This window comes from Sander vitreus, chromosome 14 (assembly GCF_031162955.1).
Source record: "Sander vitreus isolate 19-12246 chromosome 14, sanVit1, whole genome shotgun sequence".
Classification (NCBI taxonomy): Eukaryota; Metazoa; Chordata; class Actinopteri; order Perciformes; family Percidae; genus Sander; species Sander vitreus.
Window position 1 is genome coordinate 14,759,637 of NC_135868.1, and position 14,416 is coordinate 14,774,052.

General features: G+C 41.0%; 1 protein-coding gene across 3 annotated transcripts in view; it reads right to left on the reverse strand.

Moving 5' to 3' along the window:
• Positions 1–14,416, reverse strand: part of atxn1a (ataxin 1a) — a 102,955-nt gene that overhangs the window by 11,722 nt on the left and 76,817 nt on the right. The window contains exon 1 of one of the 3 annotated variants that reach the window (XM_078268507.1): positions 4,415–4,617. The exons of the other annotated variants lie outside the window; for them this stretch is intronic. The gene's annotated coding sequence lies outside the window, so the exon portion shown is untranslated. Of the gene's footprint in view, positions 1–4,414; positions 4,618–14,416 lie in introns of those variants that run through there. 3 annotated transcript variants of the gene reach the window in all.

The window sequence follows — 14,416 nt, forward strand, 5'->3', positions numbered from 1 at the left end:
TTAAATCTAGTACAGTTGATATTATTATTACTATCGGAGAAGAAAGGCAGTCACAATATACACTTTCTAATAAAATTGAATTGTGGTGTCTAGTTTGCCCTCCACCGTTAGTATGCCCTTCATAGATATGGGAAACGTATCTTCCTAGTTAAAAGTACCTTGACAGAACAGTAGATTCAAGCATTTATTATTGTACATTTTGGAAACACTGAGAATCTGTAGACAGCCATTAATGTAACTGGTCTGGTTACATCACAGAATATTAAGACTGCAATTGTTGCTAACTTTACTCACATTAGACCACATAGCAGAGCATCTTGTAGTGGTGATGACTCTGATTATCTGATCTCTGTAGCTGCCAAGCCACAAAAGATTTACTCTTTCCACCAGAATGCATGGGTCAACACCTCAGTGGCTTCCTGAGGCTAATTCCTGCAGAGTGATACCAATTGCACCCACTGTGTGTGTGTGTGTGTGTGTGTGTGTGTGTGTGTGTGTGTGTGTGTGTGTGTTCTGTAGGACGAGGGACATCTTGCATCTCAAGCAGATTCCTATGTCGCATTGATAACACAACTGCAGATACAGGCGTAGGAGTAAACACACATGCAAAGTCACATGCACATACAGTACAAGAACACCAGTACACGAACACACACAAACACGCACTTTCTCAACCATGCACCATCGTTCAATGAAGGAGGCATGACTCAGAGGTGTGTTGAGAGGTACTGTTGATCGCTGAGCTTTTAGCATTGAGATGCACTCTTCGCTGCCTCTCCCTCCTTCACTCTACCTCCACTCGACTCCTCTCCTGCCTCAGGCTGCCCACCTCTCTTTCTTCATAACTCCATTCTCAATTATGATTCTTCCATCTAATGGTTTTATGTTGTCAATTGTCTCTCAATGCCTTTGCTTCTTCTCTCTTGGCATCCTTTCACGTGAATCTTCAACTTAGATTCAACTCCTGTACCGCACCTCATTCAACGTACTGTTCATGCTGTGTCATAAAATGGTATAGATTTAAAAGAAAATAAGCCAAACTCATATTCAACAAGCTGTTGCTCAAATTAAAACTTTGAGATAAGAGGAATATTATGTGTCTGAGAGCTCTGAGATCAGAGACTTTTCACATCAGCTGTGACAGACAGTATCTAAGTAAAAACCTAAACTTTCAAGCTATCTGTGTTAGTGAAAGAATAAAAAAGAGAGAGAAAATAGAAAGAGACGGTGCTGAAGAGTGAGGGAGAGGAAGGAGTGAAAGTATAAAAAAAGACTCCGCTGAGGGCTACATTTCCTCCTTGTTAACCCTTCCAGCATGTACTGTAGGGTGGGAAAAATTTGGATTGTGAACAAAAAAAAGCAACTACAGCAACAATTAATGAAGGAAGAGCCTAAGGAGCGTCGACAAAGGAAACTGAAGGAGGGATAAAGAGAGGTAGTAAAGGGGTATGGAGTGGGCAAAGGCTTGGGACGCATGGGAGACATGGAGAGAAAAAAAGAGAGGCAAGCTCAACTGATCTACATTGCAGAAAGAGAGAGTATTGCTTCACTGAAACTGACACTCAGACACACATTCACTGAAAAGCTATGTCTCCTGAATCTTGCTGAGTTTGCAGCTCTCTCTCTCTGTGTGTGTGTGTGTGTGTGTGTGTGTGTGTGTGTTGATATCAGATGACCTGTAACCCAATCCGTCTGTCCTCCATGTGCTTTAGTCTCTCACTCTCTCTCTTTCTCACGCGCACACACACACACACACACACACACACACACACACACACACACACACACACTTAGATGCATTTTAAGTCAATATGTATAAAAATGAAATTTTCAAAGTTGTATGTTACAGTAATACACATTACTGTACTCTATATTTATATAGGTGGGCAAATGCTTTTTTGTCTCAGTGCATGCATTGCGTTAGGGTACTGAATGGAATCCTTTATTGCAGGTTGGCATATCGTGAGTGGCCTGCGTATTCACAACGAGTACAAATAGCAATGCAGATTAAGACTAGACGATTTGCTAGGCAGATATTGATTTGGGACAATATTGTGTGGAAGTATAGCCGAAGCACTGCTACTTTGGCGCAGAGATATCACGCAGCAACTCTGTGTGAGTACCAAGGGGGTACGCGAGCATCCACAAAGCGTAGCTCCTATGGAGCCATTTTGTTGCTATCAAGCCAACACCCGCCGTTAGCATCATAGACCGTTAAAGAAGTGGACAAAGTGACGCCGTTGTTTTCTACGGAGACCATTGAAGTATATTAGAAGCACTTTTCTGGTGATGGCTGAGCGTTACTGCGCAGCCTCCAACTGAGATTGCCGACGTAGATGTGACGTGAGCAACCTGTCTGAAAGTTATAAGTCTTCTGGTAACTGTGCCAAGAGAAATCTCAATCATTCCGAATCTCGCAGAGACGTAGAGCGTAGGTATATGTAAGGAGATAACATAGGCACAGGCTAATTATTGCTAACTAAAATGCTAGTTAACATTAGTAATTCAACTTAAACAGCTAATGTAAGTCAAAACTGCCTGCAAGCTCATCCTGTACTGTGCGGTAATTTGTCTACTATGTGACAAAGTTGTGTGGTTATGACACAATCGTTAGCCTATTTTTACAAAAACGTCTGCTACGGAGCCATAAAGTGAGGTACAAGGTAATGGAGCCTTTTATACATGGTCGTGTTTCTTTAGAAATAAACAATGGACAACTAGAGTCTTTAAACGCTTCAGATGTAAAGTTATTCGCTGTCAAAGTGACGTCAAAATGAATGGCAGTCAATGGAATGCTAACGGCGGGTGATGGCTTGATAGCAACAAAATGGCTCCATTGGAGCTACGCTTTGTGGACGCTCGCTTACCCCCTTGGTTTGCATCCCATTGACTGCCATTCATTAATACAGTATATTAAATGCAACATCTAAAAGATACCTTTTGGGTTGAAAGTTTCTCTGCATTAAATGTGTGCAATGCTCTTTAACTTACTGATATACTGTATATACACAGTACATACAAAGAATGTATTGTATCTGCCCCAGTGGCCTCTATACAGTACACATTTAAGATGGTATACAATTATGTCATATAACATTTTTGGCCCCGAGCTGGGTAGTAGATCTGGATATATATTTTTATTTTTGAGTTTTTGTTGTGGGTGCTTTCTGGCAGCACCCACAATCGCAGGCTGAGCATATGTAAAACATCAAAACACGCAAACCAATAAGGACATCAGGTTACGCAATGTGTTGACACACCCACACACAGTGTCACTCACTGACACACCATCAACACACAATGGATGTTTGCTTATTAAGGATATCATTTCAGAAAATAATATACCAGATAATTAAACAAATACTTTGTTTTGCCTACTGTCACTATTGCTACAGTAATATAAAAACGGGTGTGCATCGGCTACATATGTCTGCTGCATTTGAGTGTGTGTGCCTTATTGCCCAGTCATAATCATAATCATGATCAAAGGGATAAGTCCAACGTGATGTGTTATCTTACTGCTAAATATAGTTCCAACTGGAAAGTACAGTGTTGCTGCAGTCTTATACGTACGTCTCTGTCTCTCTCTACTTCTCTATTTCTTCCTCTATGTCTCTCTGTAGCTTTTTGCCTCTGTGGTTTTTTATTAGTGTGGGTGCGTGTTTGCATGTGTGTGCATGTGCGTGCACAGTACAGGGACCCTTGCCAGACTGGAAACTCTGACAAGGCTGCCACTTTATTCCCTGTCACTCTCCACTAGTGATTACACACAAACAACAACAAACACACACACACACGGAGTATGGTCAGATAGTGAGGGAGTAATGGAGGATCTGCCATTGACAGATGGAGACAGAGAGGTAGAGAAGCAGGGGAAGAGGAGAGGGAGGGGTGACGGAGAAAAAGAGAAGCAAGAGCGAGGGAGAGAGTGGTTAAGAGTTACACAAACAAAGAGAGTCAGAGCTCGAAAGAAAAAAAAAAAAAAAGACTGTGAGAGTCTCTTTCGGAAAACAAACACTTAGGCAGCGTTGCATGACTTGCACTTTCTCACCCCTCAATAACCCTAAGGGTGGGTGGGTGGTTGGACAGGTAGACAGTCAGTCAGTTAGAGAGAACCTGAGAAAGAAAAGAGCCAATGGAAGGAGAGGAATAAAAGAGAAATGTGAGAAGAGAAGAGAAGAGAAGAGAAGAGAAGAAGGGAGGGGAAACACTTCAGGATGACGGGCAAATGGGAGAAACGAGCGACGACGAGTGTAGGAAAAACTAGGGCAGACGCAGTACGCACTTACAAATTACATACTGTGATACAACAAGACAAGCTTTCGGGACACACTCGCACACACATGCTGACTCTTTCTCCCTCCCACAAACATTTCATTCAGAGTAAGCGCAAAACTGTGTGAAGTGTACTTACCAGGGTAGCAGGAGTAGCCGGCTTCTGCAGCATGCTCTTACTCCCCCTCTCATTCCTTTCCTCCCTTAACTCCTCTCTTCTTTGCAGTGTCCCTTGTAAAGCACAGTCTCAGTCTCCTTCTTTACCCCTCAAGCGGAAAATGCTGTGTACTTGTGCTACTAACTGCTCTCGGCCTTTCTCACCCCCCCCCAAAACAAACACTGCAGACACACACACTCTCACACACAGCTAACAGCCTCTCTCCTAAATCTTGACAGCGAGGCAGGAAGCACCCTCACTACCACTGATACACAGCACTCAGGTGATCACACACACAAAATTGGTAGCATACACTTGCACACGCCCACAGGGAGGGAGTCCCGCATGCAGAGCTTCAACGTGTATTATGCAAGGGGCTGAATGCAAGCCAAAGCTCTCACACTGTCTGCCATGCACACGCACACGCACACGCACACACACACACACACACACACACACAGGGCCCCTCCCACAGTTCGCTCGGCCAACTTCATCAGGTATTCATTCAAAAAACACACACACGCCAGCTGGCTGCACGCCCAGAGACCGCTTACAAGCAGTGAAAAAGAACAAGAGAGGGAGAGAGAGAGGGTGGGAGGTTGTTACAGTGAGAAGGGCAGAGAGGGGGAGTGTGGGAGAGATAGAGAGGGAGGGAGAGAGTAAGCAGCAGAGATTATAGAGAGAGTACATGAACATTAATAACTCACACAGATATGCATGTATCTGGGGCTGAAACTATAGTTAATCTGTGGTTTCTTTTCTCAATTTATTAATGAATCATGACATATTAAATGTCACACACTCGTGAAAAATGTCCATCGCAATTTCCCAGGGTGATGTTTTTAAATAGTTTCTTTTTATCCAACCCAGATCATTAATTTAAAATGATATACAAGAGAAAAAAGCACCAAATTCTCATTTGAGAAGTTGGAACCAGAGAAATACATCCACTCTCACATATGCAAACCCACTCATATGTGTTCATATGCTCAAAATGCTGGCATGAGAAGAACATAATGAAATCAATGACAGAAGCAACATCAAAACCATTATCTATTTCCCCCTTTTGCAGACACTGTAGGTGTTATGCTCACGTTCAACAAGGCTGCACTTCCTAGTTTCCACCACTAGATGTCATGACTGATTGCCTCACTGACAGCAGACAGCAGTCTATTTCCGTTAAGTTAGCTGACCCAGTTAAAAGACCATTTGGAAGTAAATATAGATGAAATGTGCTCCTCATTGCTAAGAGACGTAGCACACAAGGGAAGAAGTGAACACTCACTAATAAGATGTTTACACACATGCAGAATAGTAATGATTCCCACTGGACTCAATGGGTCTAAACATACACTAAAAACACATCCTGTTTGTGTTGGTTGGTCTTCCTGTCAGCTTGATATCAATCCTGATGTTCAACATTGGATATTCATTTCAGTGTTTAACTATTGCAGGGCAGGAGACATTAAAAGTTTGCTTTTAATGTGGCAAAGAGGACTAAAAGAACTAACAAATTGTACCCAGAGAGACTCGGCTGGATGAGAGGATTGAAAAGTGGTAATCTGAGAGTTCTTTGTGTACTTTTTTATTTAATTTTTTAATATGCATTTTGTTGATAAGCACTCAGAGTGATGATGTTTTACACTGTTTGTTTTTCTCTACTTGGACTTTGTGTTGGGGCAGTTTGACTCTCTGTAGACACCGTTTCATTTTTTGTTAGTTGTTGTTGCTCATATTGGAGATACAGTTCCTGATTTGCTACAGAGCGGTCACAAAATTTCCTTCCTGTTTTGAAACTAAACCATGTAATTGTTTCAAAACATTTGACGAAAAATTAGTTTTTTTAGGTGTACTTCTAAAAGTTGTAACATTATCAAGGTGTGTGTCTTTTAACACGTTTGTCTTTTACATATTGCAACTACAGCATTGTCTTTAATATCACTATCGAGTTATAAAAGAAAAGGTTCTAAATTAGAGCTTGAAGTAAGAGACCAGGATGTAGAGAAACTGACTGACAAGAGTAAAAGTGAAGAAAAAGATACAGGTCAAGAGACTTAATAAACACATAAGAATAAGACAGAAAGCCAAATCAGAAGAGATTGAGAGAAAAACCAGACTAGACTGTGTATTTGTTTCACAGTCATTTCCGTTGCCTTGACAGTTAATTGGAGCCTCTCTGTATTTAATCATAATTCATTTGTGTGGGTTTGTTTACAATGTGCCGTCAAGTGAAAGCAGAGTGAGAGAAAGAGAGCAAATGGGGGTGGAGAACAGGCACCAAGAGATGAGGGAAGAGAGAATCGGTTACAAGAGAATTTTTTGAATGGTTCTGTCTCTGTAATGTCTTTTTTCAGCTGGTCCGTCTCTACATCTCAAACTATCTTGGTCCAGCTGAGTTGGCCACACGCCAACGCCCTTCCATAATTTCTGAAAACCTCTTCCCTCCACCACCAAACCCATACTATAGACCCACATAAATATCCAGTTTCTTCACTTCTCCCCCCGCTGTCTAACCATTTCCACAGAGGAACCTGTTTTGGTTGGATTTTCATAACGGCATACCATCACTAGAATATTACCACTTGATTATAACTTGGTATTATCGAGTGTCACTCCTTCTGCAAAATCCATGTTTTATTATCCCTGAGCTTAAACATCTCTTTATAAAGCTGTCAACTCCTCATAATTTACATCTCTACTTCATGACTTCTGGATTGTATATGTACAGTATAGTGTGAAATCACTAAGGTCTCTTTAATACAGCTGGATCTTGAAAACATTATGGGAAACGTGTTAAGTGTTTTTGAATGCACATATCCCAACTCTATTCTGTTTTTCATAAGGATATATTTGTGGTAAACACAAGCCATTATGCTGAGCCATAATAACATAACATAACATCAAAACTCAGTCAATAATCACCTCATAATAGGAATCAATGTTATGTTAAGTGCAGTAAAATCTTCCTCAGCAAATAACGCTCTTCTCCTTTTACAGTCTCAGTCAGAACCAGTCACTAAGGAAACTGATGAAAAGCTTCTATATATACACTCACCTATATAGATATCACAGACTGCTCTCTCTCACACACTCTCCCACTCTCTCAGTCGCCCACACGCACGCACGCACGCACGCACGCACGCACACACACACACACACAGTACCCATCTATCCCCCCTTCGTCTCTGTCGGTGAAAGTCTCAGCTCTCTTGTTTATCCATGTCTTTCCATCTGTCTCTGTCTCTGTCTGTGTGTGTGAGAGACAGCAGGTGCAGAGCCATCTAATGGTCACATACCAAACACACACAAACGATCACTGCAAGTCTGGCTTTACAAAGGCAGAACCCCTTAGTACAACACCTTAATTTCCTTCAACATGGAGCAGGATAGACAGCAAGGAATAGGAAGAGCGTGGGGACAAGGGATCCATCAGAGTGGTGGGCATGGGAACCAACAGAGAGGCCAGAGGTTACTGTAAAAAAATGTAAAAACTAATTTGGGCAAATGATTGTAGAGGATGTCTCCATTGATCACAACTTGATTACACACAGGAAAGATATTATGGAATTAATAGATTCTGTAAATGTTGGGTAATGTAAGTGTATTACTTTATGTGAAATCTGTAATCTGTCTTTTACACTACTGTAGCATATTACTTTCAGCACTTGTAACGGCGATTTGAAACATGTATCTTGCATTGATTGTTGCTGGATTCACTGGTAGTGAAAATGACTAAACTGAAAAGATATCATTATGGAATGAGAACATATGAGAACATATGGGTTAATCACCTAAACACAGGTGATTATGTTCTCATGAGGTTTCACAAAAAAACTTAGATTTTGAATCAATGGTTGTGTGGTGAGAGATGTTTACAATCCAAATGAAAACGTGTGTGTAGGATTAGGGAGGGACTGGAATGGACTGGCAAATCACTGCTAAGCTCCTCTATTGCTGTATAATCCTACTGAGTACACACGCAGACGCACAAATGTGTAAACATTCATTCAGACGTGCACATGCGCACAAACAAACGATGATCTGACGCTCTCTTACTCTTTCGTTTTTGACACACGTACAAAGCATGCATTCGCCAACACCCCCACACACAAACAATAGCCAGTCAACACAGACATTCAGACACACAAATGTGCAGGCAAAGTTCCAACACACTCATTCAAGGGCAAACGCAGACATAAACCCCCAAATATTATTTCAAAGACAATACTGTATATAATCCTGTTCAGAGAATGTGTGTAACTGCACCACAGGGAGTAAGAGAGAAAATGTAGGAGGGGAGGCAGTTGCAAGGAGAAAAGGGAAAAGAGAAAAATAAAAGAAAGAAAAAAGGAGAAAAGGGAACGATAAATGTAATTTAAACACCATTCATCATAACACCATCCATTGATTCACTCTACCCACACAGCTATCACTCCTTTGTCTGTTCTTTAACACGAGACCCTTACATGTATTCAAATACAATGTCACTCATTTTAAAAATGGAATATGGAGAATTTGCAAGCTCAATTAGCAATTAGGAACACGGAAATATTTACCCACATCCTTTTACAGGGCCAAGACTATGATGTGAGATGTGATAGGAGTTTGCAGAATGTGGCTCTACAAATAGCAGACTACTTTAGCGACGTAATCTGGCTTTTCATCGGTAATATTAAGAATGGAAAAATCTACAAAACCTATCCAAACAGAAAGTCATTTTGTAATGCAAATTTAAAGCAAATCCTCTAACGTTTATCACATCACATCTTTGTGCTCCCGTGACTCTTTCATGTGGGTGTGACATGGTGAGAAATAAAAGCATGCAATGAGTGTGATCATGTCTTAGCTGAAATCAGGTTGAGGACAGGTTGACAGGTTTGGGATGTGTGACTTTGAGGGGCTGCAGGGAGAACGGTGCTAAACAGCACCTGTGGAGATAAACAGCAATAAACACACAACTGTGGAGACTAACGCTGCTTTATTTGCTTGTCAGCACACACACATTTGTTTCTCTTGAAAGAAAAAGCCTGAAAAAACACTGGGTTTGTCCCCTGATGGTGCCTGTATGTGTCCACATCTAGGACAGAGAATCATAGTGCTGTGTGCGCTGAAGGTGAACTGCCCCCCTGTAATGGGCATAGGCAGGCAGACTGGCACTAATAGGCATGAATGGGCATGGTAGTGTGCATTGTGTGGATGAATGAGAGGTGGGTGACCGCTCAGCATGTGTCCTTGTCTGTAAATAATGTGTTTCACCTTTTCAAAAGGCACAAGCACAAAAATGTGGGACAGGCAACAGCACTAGTTGAGCACAAAGACTTCGCACAAATCATCAAAGGCCTCTGCTCGACACATACAGCACCCCTGAGACTCAACAGGACACACATGCAGTACACACCGGACCCATACTGAACTCAGCCATTATCCAGACAAACAAATTCCACAGCCAGGCACACAATCACAACACACTCCACAGGTGCCTGCATGCTGCCCAGAACTGTCAATGAACACAACAATAGACTACACAACCCCATATGCACGTCCACTCACTCTATATAATGAAAAGTATATAATCATGTTGAATAGCCATGCTGATTGCTATTAGACTCACAGAAGGGATAATGGCTCCAGCCAATTGGATCATTTCTACAGAGTGAAGTATGTATTACTGTGTGTGCTTTTAGCAAAAGGGTGTTTTATGTCGCAACAATATGAGAGATAATTAAGACATCAAATGGCCTTGTAAATACTTTTGCTTGACTGAAATATGGATGATCTCTTCATGGTAACCCTTCACTACAAGAATTTCATAAATTTCAGTTTGAAATGAATGCACAAAGAGCACAGGAAAAGCTTTTCTTCTGTACACACATGGTTATTTTTCTGTCTAACTCTTCTTTGATGATACATTCTGTTATTCTATGATTCTTTGACTATCATAATACTGTACTTTGTGGGGATTATTATATTAAAACAAACCCATCAATAATCTCAATATGAAGCCCTTATCATTTAAAAGTTAGTTAATATAAAATAAAAGTCAACTTTTAACAGTAAATGTCATTGAACAATTGAAAATTATTTTTTAATAATAACTATATATAAAAAAACAAAGATGTATTACACTTGAATGGAGAAAAGTCAAATATACATTAAAATACTAATAAGTAAAACTTATTTTGATTCTAATACCCATAGTCCCCATTATTCGAATTGAATTACAAAATTCTGCAACTAGGTGAGCCATAGTTTCATGCTCATGCTTAACTATCCACCTTCCAGCGCCTCCTGACTTAAAGGTCCCATGGCATGAAAATTTCACTTTATGAGGTGAACATTAATATGAGTTCCCCCAGCCTGACTATGGTCCCCCAGTGGCTAGAAATGGCGATAGGTGTAAACTGAGCCCTGGGTATCCTGCTCTGCCTTTGAGAAAATGAAAGCTCAGATGGGCCAATCTGGAATCTGCTCCTTATGAGGTCATAAGGAGCAAGGTTACCTCCCCTTTTTCTACTTTGCCCACCCAGAGAATTTGGCCCACCCATGAAAAAGAGGCATCACGGCTTTCAAACGAGCAAAGTGGCAGTTGGTCAAGGCCACACCCCCACTCTCAGAAATGGCACATACTAAGGAAAGCTCACTGTGGGACTGGCTCTAGTAGCTGTAATTCTGCACCAAGGCTGAATTTTGGGAAAGAAACTTCAGCTACAGTATTAGGGGACCACTAAGGTCTATATTAAAGCACCCAAAGAGCACCATGTCATGGGACCTTTAACAAACCAGTTTGCATATGCAGGCTACTGTACTGCTATTTAAGTGTAAGAGTGATTTGAGTGAGAGATTGCAGAGAGACATGAGAAGAGAGCAGACAGAAGGACAGATTAACTGCATACGCTTCTCTTTGTCACACACAGAAATACACACACACACACACACACACACACACACACACACACACACACACACGTATTGTGCACACAAACACTGATGAAAGAAATCCCATCTTGGTGACATTTGCTGGGTGGACCTTTTCAAACTAAGCAAAGACCAGCAAGACAAAAAACGTATTTGTGGGCGAAATTCTTTTGCATGCATGTAGCTGACTCATGGATTGAAAATAACATGTTTTAGAAGCTTTGGCATTCACACACACACACACACACACACACACACACACACACACACACACAGAGGAGCAGGGAAAAACATGGAGAGAGAGTGATGTCACCTTGTAGTAGTGGCACTGCAGTGAGAGGGAGAGAGAGAGAGAGAGAGAATAAAGGGAGTGAAATGGACATGGAGAAAAAGACTTACAATAAGAGATCTATTAGCTGATAGAAGTCATGCAGACAACCTCCCATTCCCAATCCACTCCTTAGGCAATTGATTTGAGGATATTATGCGGAACGTTGTATGTGTGTGTGTGTGTGTGTGTGTGTGTGTGTGTGTGTGTGTGTGTGTGTGTGTGTCTGAGTGTCAGTGAAACTGACTTTGGGCCTCGAGGCATAATGTAATACTACTAGAGACTGCACTTAGTTTTTTTCTTCTCAGTGTGTGTGAGTAAGCATGCATGCAGAGAGAGAATGAAAGAAGAAAAAAATGCAAGAATACGGCAGTTTGTAACTAAAGGAACATGTAAATGTGAGATTTAGTCACTGTGTGTGTGTGTGTGTGTGTGTGTGTGTGTGTGTGTGTGTGTGTGTGTGTTCTCCTATTATTCATGTTGTGGGTCCTGTCCACTCAAGGTAAACCATTCAATTTAATTAGTATAAGGGTTCAGTTTAGCATGTAGCGTTTATGGTTAAGTCTCCAGAGGATAATTTAAGTCAATGCAATGTCCTCTGAAGTAACAAAAACAAGCTTGTGTATCTGTCTCTGTGTGTGAATGTTTTAAGAGGACAGCATAAAGGAATGCCTCGGTTCAAGACTTGCCAAGATCACTTTTCCCATACGCCAGGGAGCCAAGACTTCCCCAACCAGCCAAGAATAGCTCTCTCTCTCTCTCTCTCTCTCTCTCTCTCTCTCTCTCTCTCTCTCTCTCTCTCTCTCTCTAGCACTCACACTTTTTCACTCTTTGGATTCAATGAGAAAAAGAGTGATGGTGTGAAGGAGGGAAGTACAGCCTCACACACTTCAATCAGCACGGTGAAAGAGACAGAAAGAGGAAACAAGACAGAGGCACATTTTCTGAATTGTAAACCTTGTACAACATATTTTGGCAGTACTGTACATACAGTTATGGTAATAAAGCACATTTTGATTTAAAAAAGAGGGAGAAACACACTGTAGTCTCGCTCTCTGCTCAAATATATTCATTGGCAACGTGTTTTTAAATAAAATGTCACGCTAATAATTCAGCTTCACTGAATTGAACTGAAATGAACCAAGAGGCAAAAAAGAGAAAGCAAGTGAGAGACGAAGACAGACAGAGATTCCAGCAGGGGAACTGCAGCCCTCTCCAAACTCTCTGCTCCCTGTGGGGTAAATGAGAGTGCTCGGCCTGTGAATGTGTACGTACATGTGCATGTGTGTGTGTTTGTGTTCACTTAAACAAGCGTGTAGGCAACAATGTATCCTTGAGCAAGACACTTAACCCATAGTTGCTCCAGATATATAGCAATTGTAAGTCGCTTTGGATAATTTGCGTCAGCTAAATGACATGTAATGCAATGTAATTAGTACAGATCCCACAGTAAAGCACTACAAAGATGGCTATTGATGGCGATGACTGTAGTGCACCTGAGTAAGTAATCTATATAGACTTGAAGAGAGAACAAAAAAAGAGTTGACCTTACCACATAAATTAAATCATATACATCATACTGTAGAAGAAATACTTTAACCTCATTCACAATGAGTTATCACAAATAATACTTTTCTCTTAAAAACCGGTTCATAGCAGTGTTCAACAAGGCATTGCAGCAGATCTGATTTCAACCAACAAATATAACTAGACTAGTTTAATGTGTAACACAATAGGCAACATTTGAACATCACACTACTGTTATCTACTTAGCCAAACAAGATTGTATCACTCATACGTGCAAATTAACTTTAAGCAGTGACTTCTAGATTTTTCAGCAGAGTTCGTTGCTCAGAACATTCACCCAGTATTACTTTTTTATGTCTGCACTGTTGATGCCTGTACTGTGCAATAATGAAATGTTTTTAATTAGTTTGTGATGCATATTATTTGCTCAAAGCTGGACAGATCAGTGCTGCCTTGAGACTTAACCTGCCAATTAGCATCATGACACTCTAGTGAGATCCAACATTAATCTTCCACTCTGCATGCAGGTCGGTTAGTGTTTGTTATTAGTCACCCATGTCCATTGTTTATTGCTCATGACAGCAGTAAACAGACATGCAGAGTATCCCTCAGGGAAAGAGGCGAGTGGAAAATAACACTCATCTCCAATCAGGCAAGGCAATGTAGGGGGAGAGAACTTGAAAAACTTTGCTTAAATGTTTGTTCATATTGATTTTCTTTAACTCACTGGAAGAATGCCTTATACTGTAGTGAGTAGAGAGAGACTATACATCAACCAGAAGGCCTGAGTTTAAATCCTTGACCTTGAGCATTTGCTCTGCAGAAATGTCTGCAAGAAAGATAATCGCCAGCATCTCCAAAGGTGCTTTTCTGCAGCTGACCCTGCAATCTTACTTCCCTGTGGAAGGGGACAAAGTGAAAACAGAATCTCTCCTCTGGGAATCAATAATGCCACAAGAAAGACCGCATTTGTGCTGCGAGTAATTCAGAGAAGAATCAAAGCAGTTGTAGCTTGTGGTTCGCTAGTAATTTAAAGAATGGCAATTTGTTTATAAAGAGATTCATCAATGAACTTGCATAGACAATAAGATACCCAAACACTCAGATGAGTAATGAATATAAACAAAGCGATAAACTAAAATATATCCCCCTCCTCATGCCTCACAGAGACATTACTTATAGGGTGTTTTTCGCACTCTCAGCACTGCCAATAA